Here is a 17,232-nt window from a genome sequence, read left to right as displayed (position 1 = left end):
TTACCTTTTTTTGATGTGCTGTCTTAACCATCCAGATGCAGGAGATGGGCCAAATACATTATTTGGTGTCATTTGGGTGTTCTGATTCCACAGATGTGTCTAGTTTGGAAGCTATTGATATAAGTTTTCTTTTTAAGAAAACAAATCTCATCTTGAAACTCTTTAAACCTGGTAGAAAAACATTCACAGCGAAAAATCTTTCTTGTACTAAGTTCAACTAAGTTTAATCATTTAAAGGAAAACATGTTTTACTACTGCGTAAGTAGAGGCTAGTCATGTGACTCACAGTTTAAATATATCCAGAGCTCCCTGTGTTCACCTCCCAGGGCAACTGATTTTTCTGACCGCTCTTGATTCCAACCCTGTTTTCCCCAGACGTGTCTGGCTCACTCAGCTTCAGTGAGTGTATCTGCCAAAGCCTCTGTTCTTTCCACTCTGAGAGTGCGTTTAAAATCAGCTACATTTGGGGACCTGGCTTCCATCTACTTGTGCTAAAAACCCAGACTACTTTTTTTAGAAGCTTCCCATGACAAGCAAACAACCTGAGTTTTCCCACGTGACCAATGCCACCTAAGATCATCTCTAGAAATAAACAAGAATCTCTTTGTTCCAAAGGGTTGGCAAAGTCCCAGGAATATTGGGACCTTGAAAATGGGGTCTGATCCCTCTTAAGGAAGCAGCCATACTGGCAGCCACACTTCTCCAGCTAAAGGACTTCTTTATGCAGTGACTGGGGTGGTGGCTGGTGAGGGTGGTGGAAGATGAGGCCCAGGGTGGGAGCTGTCTGCTTAAACTCCTGGAAAAGAACATCCTGCAATGAATAAATTAAACTTTGCGAGAGAACTACAGTTGTTGATACTTTTGGCAGGAGATGTGTCCTGAGTGATGTTTCCCTTGGCAATAGGACTAGCCTGGCATCTGGAGATGAAGCAGGTCCTTTCCTTACCGCAGCCTGAGGACCACCCTCATTGCAGTGGGCGGGCAACCCCTGCCCCCCTTGCAAAGCCCCACTCAAGTGCCCTTCCTCAGGAGCCCTATAGATCTCTCTGCTCAGAACCTCTATGATTTCCCACCATCCCTGACCCATCACTAGCTATTACATAGGAGAGAGATAGTGTATAGGTGCCCGTCATTATGAATACGCAGAAGGATAGTGTTTGTATTCAGATGAGAAATGAGATAGCATTTGAAATGTAGGCAAGCCATGTTTCTATTTTTAATGCTTAATCAGTAACTTGAGAGAGCCACAGTGCTATCAATTATTGCTGATACCTTCATACCTTTTGAGAGCAGCATCTCATATAATTGCTATTTCTTCTTGCAAAGTTCCAAGCTTTTGCATTTGGTTTCATGGCTTCACCACTGAGAGGGGTGGGAGAAGTTGTAAAGGAGAGTCAACACCATTCATTAAGGACTATTAATGAGTTACAGAACTCCTTTGCAAGATTTATTCAGAAATAACATACCTTGGACTTCCCTGGTGGCGCAGTCGTTAAGAATCCGCCTGCCAATGCAGGGGACATGGGTTCGATCCCCGGTCCAGGAAGATCCCACATGCTGCGGAGCAACTAAGCCCGTGCACCACAATTACTGAGCCTGCGCTCTAGGCCCTGCATGCCGCAACTACTGAGCCTAGAGCCCATGCTCCACAACAAGAGAAGCCACCGCAAGGAGATGCCCCCGCTTGCCACTACTAGAGGAAGCCCGCATGCAGCAACAAAGACCCAATGCAGCCAAAAATTAAAAAATTTTTAAAAAAGAAAAGAAATAACGTATCTTAAGTCCTCAGAGTTGGCATGTTTACATCATGATTGATTTGGCCCATTCTATAACATTGTAAAAGATTCTCACCCTATGCGGTAAACGTGGATGACTTATACCCCGTTTGAACAAAAGATGGAAAGTGGGATTTGTGATGCAGACTTTCCATTAGCTGACCAGTTCTCACTGCTTAGAGAAACATCTACGGGCTTCTGGTTCAAAATGACAGATCAGGCAGAGTTTGCTTCTCGTGTTACTTGAGACCCCCTAAAATTAAGATATTGAAGTTTAAAAAAGGAAGTTCAGAAAAGAAAAAAGGGACGGGGAAGGAGCTGTAAAGGGGAGAGAAAATCACAAATGAGAGATTTCAACACACTTCTGGAAGATGGAAAGCTGACAGTAGAGAGCTGCCAGATGAAACAGGAAGAGAAATTACAACCTAAGCTATGATGTCAGGGGCTGGAGAGGAAACGGGAGTCAGCCTTCTGACAGATGAGGTCTGGGACTCTTCCTACGGACAGTGCGTCATCCCCCACCCCGTTCACGCGTAAGGAGAAAGGACCAGGTCGCTGGTGTGGCTTACTCTGCTACTGTGTGAATAAGACTTTTCCTGCTGAGTTTTTACTTGGAGTGGGGAGCTGTGTGTGCACGGGGTGTTTGCTGGCCGCTCTGGAGTTGCGTTCCTCCAGGTTCAGGTGCTCACACCTGCCCACTGAGCTGTGGTGATGGCTTGTGTGGAAAGACTGTCCTTCCCAGGGGCTGTGGACAGGGCAGGCATCGTGACTGTGCAGTACAGTATCCATGGCTGCTGGCCTTGAAGAACCCGTTCTCTTCTCCTTGCAGAGCTGCTGCACAGAAGCCATAGGCTGAGTGTTCTTTCCATGAACCCACAGTTTTGAGTTGGAGATGTGGAGGCTACTCAAAGCATACTCAGATTCCAGGCTTTGTTAGGGTTATTTATCACCCCGAGGAAATTGTGTAGCAGGAGGGGAGAGGGGAGAGGGCAATGGTGAGGAGGGGGCAATGAAGCCTGTGCACATGTGGCCATTAACATGCTCTGTTTATCACAGAAGTTAACCTTTGCAATACCACTGGCTAAAAAAGAGTGTGTAACATACACGAAATGTCGAACTTTAAGCTCAAACATCCTCACCATGAATGGCAACTCTGCAATGTGGAAACTGCCCTGTTTGGATGGTCAGTTCTGCACAGAAACAGCCTATGGTTCCAGAGAGCTGGGAAGATGCTCACAGCCCCACTTCTCGCTGGAGACCTAAGAATTAACTAGTGAGATAAGCAGCTGAAGGTACAGAGGTCTCCGCTTAAAGCTCAGGTTAAACGTTGTCTCTTGACTCTTTTGTTCGCAGCTCTTTAACTTGTAAAGTGGAGTTAAAGTCCTAGCCTGCTCACAGCTGTTCCTGATGAATGCCTGTGAGCTGTTTGCACAAGTCCTCCTGCTGGGAAGGATCTCTTGTCCTCTGGAATGTACCTTCTTCCTCAGTGCCATCAACTACCGTTTCCTGAGAAGCTGCCCTGGTTCCCTTACAGGCTGTAGCTCATTGAAGGAGCCGCTCAACACATCCTTCTGATGTGGATATCAACTTCCTCCATTTTACGGACGCAAAGCTGAGGCTCGGGAGAGCGGGGGAACTACCGAAGATCTCAAAGCTAGTAAGTAGCAGAGCTGGGACTCAAACCCAGGGTCTTTTCATTACGCTAGCTATGCCCAGATAAATGAGAAACCTAGTAGAATAGACAAACTGACCTCTGAGTATAAGGAACTACTACCCTGGTACCCAGGGCTACCATGCAGGTAGGGTGACCAACCATTCCTGCTGGCCTGGGTCTGGGGGTATTCCCAGGTCATGGGACTTTCAACTGGATGAGTAGGTCGCCCTACATGTAGGGTTGTACAGGTTGCTCACTGCACAAAAGTATCTGACCAAACAGCAAGTCGAGGCTGCAGTCTACCCACGCTCCATTCACCAAGCTGTCCCTGTAGAGCAGAGCTGTATCCCCCTAGACGAAGGGCAGCATGGGCTTACCAAGGCCCCGCTGGTTCCTCTGACACTATTGACCCAGAACTTTAAGTAGTTCAGTGATTAAGGTAACGGCTTCATTCTAAACTAACCTTTTTACACTCTCTTGCCAGAGAATTTCTCCCAATCCCTGTACACACACACACACACACACACACACACACACACAGAGGATCAAAACACAAAGTCCTAATCATGTTCTTACAAACTAGTCCTGTCACAGATGGGAAAAGAAGCTGGAGAAATACCATGACGGATCTGGAACCCCGCGTCTGACGGTCGTGAGCGCTGCTCTGTGAACATTCCTTCCCGGATGTGTGGGAGGGATGTACTTCCCCCCTGGGGATTGGGTGGTCCTGGAGCAATCTCTGGCCAAAAACTCATGAGCAAAAGTGAGTGTGTCTCTTCTGAACTAGAGCAATCAATCTTGCTGAAAGAGCCCCTCAGTGACTGGCTGTGTTAAAGATGGCGGCAGCTCTGTCAGCCAGGGTCCTGGAGGGGCCAGCTCATGATGGACGTGGAGCCTGGGTAAGAACTAAACCTTGGCTGTCCCAAGCGAGTTCTGCTGGGTGCGTTTCCTACTGTGGCATAATCCAGCCTACCCTCGCTGATACTCCACGGTAAAGACAGTGACACTCGATTCTGTGAACCATGCGGGGCCCTGGAGAGTAAGAGAGTCAGGTTTGCAGTTTTCAAAGACCACCCTACTCTATCTCACTGGGTATTTTAAACATGAATAAGTTTAATAATAAGGTTAGTCTTAAATATATTCGTATTTTTATTTTTAGTAAAAGTTACTTTAATGGTAGATGTGTGGTTAATTTTATGCGTCAACTTGACAGAGCTAAGGGATGCCCAGATTGCCGGCACAACATTATTTCTGGGTGTGTCTGGGAGGGTGTTTCCAGAAGAGATTAGCATTTGATTCTGGACTCAGTAAAGCAGAGGCCCTCACCGACGTGTTTGAGGGCCTGAAGAGGACAAAAAGGTGGGGAAGGGAGAATTCTTGCTCTCTTCTTGAGCTGCAACATAGTCTTCTCCTGCCCTTGGATGTCAGCCATCCTCATTCTCAGGCCTTAGACTGGATTACATCACTGGCTTTCCTGGGTCTCCAGCCTGCAGACGGCAGATTGTGGGACTTCTCAGCCTCTCTAACCCTGTCAGCCAATTCCTGGAATAAGTCTCCTCTTATATACATCTCTATACGTATCCTATTTGTTCTATTTCTCTGAGAACCCTTACCAATACAATAAGCCACATAAAATCTCTGAGTAATAAAAGAAGCAAATTTACTTTCCTACATTTCGAAGAAAGTTAACATTTCTAGTGTATGAAGGTTTGAGTAGTTGCTTCAGAGCCCATTTGTCAAAAAAAAAAGGGAGTTCCCTGGAGGTCCAGTGGTTAGGACTGTGCACTTTCACTGCCAGGGGTGAGGGTTCAATCCCTGGAGACCATTTGTCCTATGAAGCCTAAAACATGTACCATCTGGCCCTTTACAGAAAGTGGGTGGAGCCCTGGTTTAGTTGAAATTGCTCTGAGTTTCACCCATTAGTTCTGGATGACAGGGTTTATTCATTAAAGAAAAGGAAGTTAATATTAACCACCTACAATTTTTAGTAACTTATTCCTGTCTTCACACATAACTCAGTATGCTCACCTGAGCCCCCAGGTGAGATTGCTGAGTTACGAAACCCAAAGTAAAAAGGTTCTTTTAGACAAATCAGCCTTCCCAATGTTTAAATTCCTTCTTGTGTATGAACCAGAAACTAGATCTGAAAGTCACCTTTACTTTTCTACTTCTAGATTGTGTTTTTTCCTTACAGATAAAATATGAAGAGCATTTCCCTTCCTTCTTCACTCTCTTATTTGGATACAAATAAAAATCTTTTTTAAAATCTTTTTTCGGTATGCGGGCGTCTCACCGTTGTGGCCTCTCCCGTTGCGGAGCACAGGCTCCGGACGCGCAGGCTCAGCGGCCATGGCTCACGGGACCAGCCGCTCCGCGGCATGTGGGATCCTCCTGGACCGGGGCACAAACCCATGTCCCCTGCATCGGCAGGCAGACTCTCAACCACTGTGCCACCAGGGAAGCCCCAAATAAAAATCTTTTTTATACAAATAAAAATCTTTTCGATTTTTTGCAAGTATCAACACTAGGAATATATTAAAAGTTATTTTTGATCCACTCAAGAATACTTATCCATGGGCTTCCCTGGTGGCGCAGTGGTTGAGAGTCCGCCTGCCGATGCAGGGGATACGGGTTCGTGCCCCGGTCCAGGAAGATCCCATATGCCCCGCGGAGCGGCTGGGCCCGTGAGCCATGGCCGCTGAGCCTGCGCGTCCGGAGCCTGTGCTCCGCAACGGGAGACGCCACAACAGTGAGACGCCCGCATACCACAAAAAAAAAAAAAAAAAAAAAGAATACTTATCCAAATATGTTTTGATTATTTAAACTGAAAGCAAACTTATACCAAAATGAAATCATCAGAAAAGAAACTCAATCTGTTTGAACAAGGATACACCCCTTGTATGTAGATGTAATTTAATTCAACTCTACAAACATTTGCAAAGCACTTACCATATGGTAAATTTGGGGAGTATACAAATAAATGATCCATAATCCCTGCCTTCCAGGAGCTCAGGGACCAGCGAGAGAGACAGCTGTGTTGAACAATTAAAGTAAAGAGAGAAATGTGAAATAGGTACAAAATCAGAGGAAAGACAATTTACGTGAGTTAAGAAGTCTAGGAGAGGTCAATAAAGCATCATGGAGAAAACACCAGAGCTGGGTTTTGAAAGAGGAGCAGGGCTTCCCTGGTGGTGCAGTGGTTAAGAATCTGCCTGCCAATGCAGGAGACACGGGTTCGATCCCTGGTCCGGGAAGATCCCACATGCCGCGGAGCAACTATGCCCATGCGCCACAACTACTGAGCCTGCGCGCTAGAGCCCGCAAGCCACAACTACTGAGCCCGTGAGCCACAACTACTGAAGCCCACGCGCCTAGAGCCCGTGCTCCACAACAAGAGAAGCCACGGCAATGAGAAGCCTGCACACCTCAATGAAGAGTAGTCCCGCTGGACGCGACTAGAGAAAGCCTGCGCTCAGCATCGAAGACCCAACACAGCCAAAAATAAATAAATTAAAAACACACACACACACAAGGAGAGGGCACAAAGTAAGTGATCAGAAAGTGCTATCGGGCTTCCCTGGTGGCATAGTGGTTGAGAGTCCGCCTGCCGATGCAGGGGACACGGGTTCGTGCCCCGGTCTGGGAAGATCCATGCCGCGGATCGGCTGGGCCCATGAGCCATGGCCGCTGAGCCTGCGCGTCCAGAGCCTGTGCTCCGCAACGGGAGAGGCCACAACAGTGAGAGGCCCGCGTACCGCCAAAAAAAAAAAAAAAAAAAAGTGCTATACGCGGGGCTTCCCTGGTGGAGCAGTGGTTAAGAATCCACCTGCCAATGCAGGGGACAAGGGGTTTGAGCCCTGGTCCGGGAAGAGCCCACATGCCTCGGAGCAACTAAGCCCGTGCGCCACAACTACTGAGCCCGCATACCACAACTACTGAAGCCCGCGAGCCTAAAGCCCGTGCGCCTGGAGCCCGTGCTCCACAGTAAGAGAAGACACCGCAATAAGAAGCCCATGCACTGCAACGAGGAGTGGCCCCCACTTGCCGCAACTAGAGAAAAGCCGCACGCAGCAACGAAGACCCAACGCGGCCAAAAATAAAATAGTTTTTTTTTAAAGTGCAACCCCCCCACACACAAAAACAACAAGTAAGTGCTGAACACCAGCTGCCCTGAAAGCAAACTTTGGTTGCCATGGTAACCGGGCCATCAGCCTCTTCCTGACTTGAACAGTGCCAGCAGCATCGCTGTGGTCTTAACTCCAAACTGTACCTCCAGCAGCTCACTCTCTGGCTGCACACTGCGGAAGTCTGGGTCCCTGGTCGGGCGAAAGGGGGCGAGGGTGTGAGGAGGGTGGGAGGGTCGCGGAGGAGCAGACGGGCCTCTCCTTACTGGCTGCAGTGTTCTTCAGCTTCAGGGCAAATTTCAGAGTCAGTGTTTTGATCCTGACAGAGTTCAGGAGGGGCCACCCTTTCCTTAACCATCTGTGCTCTGTTGAGGAAACAGGCAACACAAAGGGGACATTTTGCTGCCTCCCAGGCCCAGCTCTGTTGATCAGAAGTGGCCGTGGTCCACTGGGATAGTGGATCGGTGGTCCCTGGGCTAGGAGCTCCAGTGAGCTGCGGACCAGTGCAGTGGCCCAGGCCAAGGAGAGACCCAGCTTGGGCTGCTCCTCTCTTGGGCAGGCTCCCTGGGTGGGCGGCCAGAGCTTCACCCCGGCCCCAGACTCCTGCCCAGACCTGGGGCCCAAGGAGAAAGGAGAGAGCTGCCTGGCAACTGCCAAGGAGACCGAGAAACTGTCTCAGATTGGAGGAGAGTAAGGAGACATGACAACAAAACACAGGGAGGGATCCTGTATCACAAAAACAACAGTAGGGGAAAAACTCGGGAAATGTGAGTAAAGTCTGCAGTTTTTAGCAGTATTGTGCCAAAGTTAGTGTCTTATTTTTGTAGCTGTGCTGTGGTTATGCCACATGTTAACAGTAGGGGGAGCTGTGTGCAGTATGGAAACTGTACTATCTTCTATAAGCCTAAAAGTATTTCAAAATAAAAAGTTCAAAGCATTGTGTACTTTCCTTCATGGAAATAAAAGGAGGTGCTGGCTTCCATATCTTGGTACACTGTGAAATAGTTTTGTCATACTGCCTTCTGTCTTTACCCCTATAACTCTGGCACAGGCATGCCACTCAGACCACTGGGCACAGGTCCACAGAGGCTGTGGGCTACAGAGAAGAGAACAGCTGGCCTCTTCCTGATGCTGCAGCATCATTCTAAATTCTTTATTATTCCAGCCACTCAGTTACTTGGGGTCCTCCTTGACTCCTCTTCTCCCACATCCCACCTTCAAACCACCAGAGATTCCCTTAGTTCTGCCTTCCAACTACATATCTAGAATCTGGCCACTTTTGACTACCTCCACTGCCCTTTATCTCTCTCCAGCCTCGCTGGAGTCCTTGCTCGGCCTCAACCAGACACACACGCACCTCAGGGCCTTTCCACTGACTGTGTCTGCGTCATTCTTCCAGAAGGCTGCATGGCTCACATCCGCCCCCAGTCTCCCTATTACTGCAGGGAGGCTTATTTTATTTTATTTATTTATTCTTTGCGGTACGCGGGCCTCTCACTGTTGTGGCCTCTCCCGTTGCGGAGCACAGGCTCCGGACGCGCAGGCTCAGCGGCCACGGCTCACGGGCCCAGCCGCTCCGCGGCATGTGGGATCTTCCTGGACGGGGGCACGAATCCGTGCCCCCGCATAGGCAGGCGGACTCTCAACTCTCACTGCGCCACCAGGGAAGCCCAAAAGTTCAGATTTTAAAGAACTAAATATCAGTTGAATTTTTTTCCTGTTCAAGCTAACATTAAGTGGTGTTTAGACCTTTCCTGCACTGTTTTGAGCTCTCCTTGAATAGTTTCCTGTGTCAAAGCAGAGCTGGAGGGTCTCACCCACACATCCTTGTCTTAGGAGGGGCAGGGGGGAGAGAAAAGTGGGGCTACCACCCATAGGAAGCTGCTCAGGAATTAAGCCGACATGGGGGGGGGCAGGGGCTCGGCCAAATGACCGCCCCAGAGACGGGCTGGAGGACAAAGGTGGGGCCAAGCTGATGGCGCCGCAGGTGCTGGGGGCAGACACGGCGGGACGTCTACTCCGGACTGTTCAGGCACATAAACCAGTAACACCCTTTATGCTTAAGTGTCGATCACTTGCAGCCAGAAGAGTTCTAACTAACAGTCTCCCTCTCCATCTCTGTTCTGCTTTCCTCTACGTAGATTCCACTTCCCACTCTGTGCTCCCAAGAGCCTCAGGCTTAATTCTCCAAGCTCCAAATGCAGGAGAAGTCAGAGCTTCTCTTCGCCCTCCCCCTGTCCCCCACGATCAGCCTGAAATCGGGCTTCCTTAGGAAGGTCTGAGTTGATCGCCATTCCTGAATGAGTCAAGAGACTAGAAATTACCAAGGTCATGTCCCTCTCCCACATCTTCAAGGGCAAGGAGGACAGGTGGGGAGCTGACCCGCTTAAACCTCATGAGCCTTGTGGGCCTCGTAAGGACTTGCACTTCTGCTCTGTGTGGGGCGAGACAGATGAGGGCAAAGTGCGTCAGGACCAGCGCTGAGTGTGGAACCCAGGCGTCTTGGCCCCCTGTCCACACTCGCTCCATGACCTCATCCTGTCCCTCTACTTCCTGGAACATTTTCTTGCCACTTTGGGGTGTGTCAACCCACCCTAAATGTGATTCTGCAGGTTTTTAAAAATGTGCATCTGCCAGGCCCAGCCACCAACCTGTCTAATCTCCCTGCACCGCACGGGGCTGGGCCAAGATAAGCTTCCCATCAGGCACAGGCAGAGAGAGAACAGCGACACCTCCGCTGGGTCTCCTGAAGCAACACGGTGGTGGACCTTTTGGATGGGGGGTATGGGGTGGGGTCTTGGAAACCCCTGGAGCAAAGCTCACAATGATCATAACAGCTACCATTTATTGAGGATCACAACGTGCCAAGCACTGTGCTAGATGTGCCATGAATTCTCACTCAAGCCGCACAACATCCTACCACAGCACGAATCCCCATTTCACAGATGAGGGAGGTAAAGCTTGCTGAAAAAGCAACTTGCTCAGTTACACAGCTAGGATGTGGCGGGCACGATCCACCTGGGTGTGTCTGGCTCCAAAGGCCGTGCACTAACGTCACGGCGCCTCCGTTTCAATGTCCCACCTCAGATGAATCTGGTCTCCTGTTGAACTTTCTCAACCTTTTTCACTAAGTAGGGTTATGTGATATGCAGCAGATAATAGTATCAGTTTTATTCCAAACTCTACATTGTCCACCTATTAAAATACTCCTATAAACGTTAATGATGGAAATGTACATCAAAGCCACAACGGTTATTATTTTCTAAAAAACATAAAATAACAAATGTTGGTGAGGAGGTAGAGAAACTGGAACCCTTGTGCACTCTTGGTGGGAATGTAAAGTGATGCAGCCAATGTGGAAAACAATATGGCAATTGTTCAAAAAATTAGATTATTCTCCATACTTAACAACATTTTTTTAATGAGAGAGAAAAACATGCCACATTTTCTGATCACAGTGCAATAAAAACAGAGAGTGGAAATTAAAAGATAGCCCAAACTGAAATCAAACCAACATGGATTATGAACATTTTTGACGTTCTATGTAACTCAGATCAAGGTGGAAATCAAAACCAAAAATTCAGACTATTTAGAAAAGTGCAAAAATGAGATCACTACCTACTAAAACCTGTGGGATTTGCCCAAAGGATACTCAAAAGAATGCGCAAGGGCGTTAATGATTTCATTTTAAAAAATTGCTAAATGCAGTGGGGGATCCTGGATTGGATCCTGGAACAGAGAAAGGACATTAGTGAGAAATCTAATGGAATCTGAATAAAGTCTGTAGTTAATAGTTTGGTGCCAACATTAATTTTTTACTTTTAATAAACGTAAGATGTTAATATTAGGGGAAGCTAAATAGATGTCAATACAGGAACTTTCTGTAACATCTTTGCAATTTTTCCGTAAATCTAAAATTATTCCCAAATACAAAGTTCAAAGTAAAAGATAGCAGTTTATAGCTACATGGGTGTCAAGAGGAAGGGCATAGCGCATCCAGCTGGTGACAAGTAGTGTGGACCAGAACCCTGCAATTGGGCACTGGCTTCCTCATACCAGTCTGCTGACCAAGGCACTGGTGGAAGCTACCGTGGGGAGTTCTATAGCGTTCTGGGAGTTGCCCCTGGCGCCCACCCCTCCAGCCCTTCCAATAATTTTATAAGCACTAATTCCCTCTAGTAAATCCTTTTCTGCTTAAATTGGCTATAGTAGTTTCTGTTATTCTCAACTGACCCCTAACTGAGGTGCAGATAGAAACACTGAATCTATTCACCCCATAGAAGGAAGTGAAAAAGTTGTCAAATATTTAGCTCCCTCTGCCCAAAAAAAGGTGATAATCCTTGATAGTTTTTACAGGTAAATTCTATCAAACTTACCAAAGACAGATCATTTAAACTGTATCAGAGCAAAGAAAATATGTTAAAATTCTTATTTTATTCTAATGAAACTACTTGGATTCCAGACTACGTGAGAATAGAGAACATAATAAAAAACTAACAATTTTATTTATGAATGATGCGATAATCTAAATAATCCTACTGGTTCTAGTAGTGTAATAAAAGAATAAAAGACCATGACAGATACAGACTAACTTTGTAGTTAAAAGCACAGATTCAGGAATAAGACATGGACGTTCAAACGTGGCTTCACCAGCTTGATTTTGGGTCAGTTACTTAATCCGTCTGTTTCACTTTCTTCATATGTAAAAGGGGGATGATGATGTACCTACTTCATGGGGTTGTTATGAGTTAAAATAAGTAAATGCAGAAAGTGCTTAGGTGGCTTCCCTGGTGGTCCAGTGGGCAAGAATCCGAGCTCCCAATGCTGGGAGCCCAGGTTCGATCCCTGGTCGGGGAACTAGATCTCACATGCCGCAACTGAGAGTCCACATGCTGCAACTAAGGAGTCCGCACGCCGCAACTAAGAACAGGTGCAGCCTAAAGAAATAAATATATTTTTAACGTGCTTAGGACAGTCCTGGTGTATAGTAAATGCTGTGTATGAGTTGGCTATTATCATTAATATCATTCCAGGATGCAATGAAGCAACTGCATCAATAAATTTACGGAGAAAAGTCATACCATTTTATTGGCAGATGTCAAAAGAGTTTTTGATTAAATTCAACTTATAAAAACTCTCTGTGATCTGGGAAAATATTAAAATTTATTGTAAATATGTGTGTCAAACATCAACAGATACTGCTGGGTAAAGAGAGTGAAGTGAAGCCCAGATCATAGACTCACTTGATTCACTCTCCTGTCATTCATTCAATGAATATTTATCAAGAACATACTGGGATCCCGCGCTGGGGATGCAGCAGTAAACACAGCTCACTGGGTCCTGGCTCTCGTGAGCTTACATTTTAAAAGGAAAAAATTCAGAGACTGACAAGTACTGTGTAAAACATTGAAATAGGGTGGTGTGTTACAGCGTGACCGAGCAGGTGACAGGAGGCTGATATCTGAATGAGAAGAGTGAGTCAGCCATGAAAGAGGCTGCGAGAAAGGGCATCTCAGGCCCTGAGACCAGCTACTGCAACAGCTTTAAGTGGGAGTCAGGTTGTAATGGCCTCAGGACAGAAAGAAGGACCATGAACTAAGCTATAAAGATACGGAGAATTAAACCCTACAAGAAATATGCAAAACCTACAAGAAGAATATTATAAAACTCTACTGGTGGTCATTGAACACAACCTTAATGAAGGAGTATACTATGTTTATGAACAGGAAGACGCACTAAGATATTATCTTCCCCCAAATAATCTATAAAATCAATGCAATTACAATTTTTAAATTCCATTAGTGGTTTTAATTTGGAACTTGACAAATAAATTGTAAGATTCACCTAGACAGGGTCTTCCCTGGTTGGCGCAGTGGTTTAGAATCTGCCTGCCAATGCAGGGGACACGGGTTCAAGCCCTGGTCCAGGAAGGTCCCACATGCCGCGGAGCAACTAAGCCCGTGCACCACAACTACTGAGCCTGCGCTCTAGAGCCCACGAGCCACAACTACTGAGCCCGCATGCCACAACTACTGAAGACCACACGCCTAGAGCCCCTGCTCTGCAACAAGAGAAGCCACCTCAATGAGAAGCCCGCGCACCACAATGAAGAGTAGCCCCCCGCCTCCTGCAACTAGTGGAAGCCCACGCGCAGCAACGAAGACCCAATGCAGCCAAAAATAAATTAATTAAATAAATAAATCAAAAAAAAGAGAAGAATATGGAGCAGCGCTGTGATAGATCAGTGAAACATAACTGAGAATCCAGAAATAGACCATGTACATATGGAAATTTAGTATTGTACTCTAAAGGATAAAGATATATTTAAAATTAGAATAGAAAGGATAAATGGATTATTCGATAAGGATACTGGAACAATTACCTGTCAATTAAAGAAAAAAAGTAGAGCTTGGTCTCAACCTTATTCAGCAAATCAGAGATTCAAGTATAAAAAATAAGCTATCAATGTTATATGAGAAAATGTATCTTTGTATGGTGTTTGAGCAGGACAGCAAAACCAGAAACCTTTCAAAAAGGAAAACTTTAACAGTTCTACCACAGAAAAATTTGTAAATTTCTGAATGGTAATAGACACCATAAATGATATTAAACGATACATGAACAAGCCACAGACTGGGAGAAAATATCTGCAAACCATATATCCAACGAAGGACATACATAGAAAAAAAAAAAAAAAAACACCTCTCTAAACTCAACAGGAAGAAAAGAACCAAAAATGTCCCCAGACATTGCTGATGTCCCCTGCGGGTTCAAATCACCCCTAGACGAGAACCACTGAATTAGAAATCAACCATGAGAAGGAGACAAGGACTGAAAATAAATGCACATGAAAAGATGTTCAATATCATTAGCCATAAGGAAAATAAAGCTCTGATAAGATAATGCTAAACGCCTATTAGAACGGCTAAAATAACAAAACACTGATAATACCAGAGGTTTGCGAGGAAGGGGAGCGATTGGCGCTCTCGTTCATCGCTGGTGAGGACGCAAATGGTACAACCACTCTGCCAGACAGTTTCAGTTTCTTGTAAAGTTAAATATCCCCTCGCCACATGATGCAGCAATGACACCCTGGCGTATTTTTCCTAGAGAAATAAAAACGAATGTTCACACCAAAACCTGTATGCAAACATTCCTAACAGCTTGATCCGTCCTAGCCAAAATCTGGAGAAGACCCAGATGTCCTGCACCAGGTGGCACATGCATACCATGGACACCACTCGGCAATGAAAAGGAACAAACTACTGATCCACTCGGCAACCTGGGTCATCTTAAGGGAACTATGTTGAGTGAAAAAAAAGCCAATCTCAAAGGGTACACACCGGGATTCCATTTATATGATATTCTCTAAATGACAAAATTGTGGGAATGGAGACCAGGCGGGTGGTTCCCAGGAGTCAGGGTCGTGGGAGGGTATAAGTGTTAAGGACTAGCACAGGGAGTTTCCTTCTGGTGATGAACTCAAATCTACATATGTGATAGTATTTCCAAGAACCATGTGTATACACACACACACACACACGCACGCACGCACGCACGCACACACGAGTATGGGTAGGAACTGGTGAAATCCAAATAAGGTTGATAATTAACTTAATAGGATTGAATGAATGTCAGCTTCCTGATTTAAACAATGCACACGGTTGTGTAAGTTACGAAGGGAACCTTGGTGAAAGGTTCACCGGAACTCTCTGTACTAATTTTGCAACTTCTTGTGTGTCTTAAACTCTTTCAAAATAAAAAGTTACAATCTAAAAAAAAAAAAAGACAGAAAAAAGACACAAATGAAAAACCAGGAAACATAACTGCAACATATATTATAGAAAAAGAGGTACCATCCAAAACGTATAGAGCTCTTAAAAATGACTATGAAAATAAATAGCTCAATCAATACGTAGATCAATATCAGGAAATTCAGAGAAGAACTATAAATGTCCATATGTCCATATTCAATCTCACTAATAATCACATACATTCAGATTAAGGCAAGGAAGTGTGAGCTTCCATCCATAAAGATTAACGGCCAGGATACAGAGAAAGGGCCACTCCTAGACACTGCCAGCGAGAGTGGAGACTGGCCAGCATTCTAACACGCAACTTGATGGTACCTATCCAAGTTCTAAATGTTTACACCTTTGGACCCAGTAACTCTGCTTCTAGGAAACACAGAGATGTCCATTGCAGCACTGTTTTTGGTTTGTCTGTTTGGCTGCACCGCGCGGCTTGTGGGATCTTAGTTCCCCGACTGGGGATTGAACCCCAGCCGTTGGCAGTAAGAGCGTGGAGTCCTAACCATTGGACCGCCATGGAATTCCCGCAGCATTGTTTATAATAGTGAAAAACTGGAGATGGCCTGCATACGTGTTACAGAGGGCTGGTTGGACAAATTATAATGGCAACTAATATTTACCCGTTGCTTTCGATGTTCCAGGAACTTTCATGAGTATTTTACACGTAATAACTCGATTTAATCCTCACAACCACCCTATGAAGTAGGTTCTAGATGCTGTTATTATGCCTGTTTTACAACTGGGGAAATTAGCCAGTGGGTAAGCTGGGATGCACATGCAGGCAGCCTGGGTCTAGAACCTGCACCCTTTTTCCTTAACGGAGAACTCTGAGCATCCTGAAGGTCTGAAAGTGGAATGTCAAGTTCAGAAAGAAGAAGGAGGTGCTCTGGAGTCACACAGGGAGTAGCTCAGTTCAGAGGAGGGTTGACCTTGCTTCCTAGTAGTTGGGAAACAAAAGAACTCCATGGAGGGAAGGGGCTGACGGATTGCAGAAAGGAAATCTTATAAACAAACTGTGGGATATCCACACAGTGGAATATTATCCAGCCTTAAAAAGGAATGAAATTCTGACACAAGCTACAACATGGATGAATGCTGAAGACATTATGCTATGTGAAAAAAGTCAGACACAAAAGGACAAATAATGTAAGATCGCACTTGTACGAGGTACTCAGATTCACATAGACAGAAAGTAGAATGGTTTTTACAAGAAGTTGATGGGAGGGAGGAATGGGGAACTAGTGTTTAATGGGATGATAAAAGTTCTGGAGACAGATGGTGGTGATGGTTGCATAAGGCTGTATATGTGCTTAATACGACTGAACTGCATGCTTGAAAATGGTTCAAATGGTAGTTTTTAGCTTATGTACAAAAAAAAGATAAGCTAAATCTAATAAAGCCTTTAGATCTAACTTTCAGTTTACAGTAAAAACAGGGATTAACAGAACAAATTAAGTGACACTGTGAAGACACATTAGGCAAATGTAGAATGTGGGACATTCTACAAGAAAACTGGCCTGAACTTTGAAAAGTCAACCTCATGGGGGAAAAAATGGAGTAGTTGTTTGAATTAAAAGAGACTAAAAAAGGACTTCCCTGGTGGCGCAGTGGTTAAGAATCCGTCTGCCAATGTAGGGGACATGGGTTTGATCCCTGGTCCGGGAAGATCCCACATGCCGCAGAGCAACTAAGCCCGCGCACCACAACTACTGAGGCTGTGCTCTAGAGCTCGCAAGTCACAACTACTGAGCCTGTGAGCTACAACTACTGAAGCCCAAGAGCCTAGATCCTGTGCTCCGCAGCAAGAGAAGCCACCGCGATGAGAAGCTGGCGCACCACAATGAAGAGTAGCCCCCGCTCGCCGCAAC

This window comes from Globicephala melas, chromosome 12 (genome assembly GCF_963455315.2).
Source record: "Globicephala melas chromosome 12, mGloMel1.2, whole genome shotgun sequence".
NCBI classification, from domain to species: Eukaryota; Metazoa; Chordata; class Mammalia; order Artiodactyla; family Delphinidae; genus Globicephala; species Globicephala melas.
Note: the sequence above shows the minus strand (reverse complement) of the source record.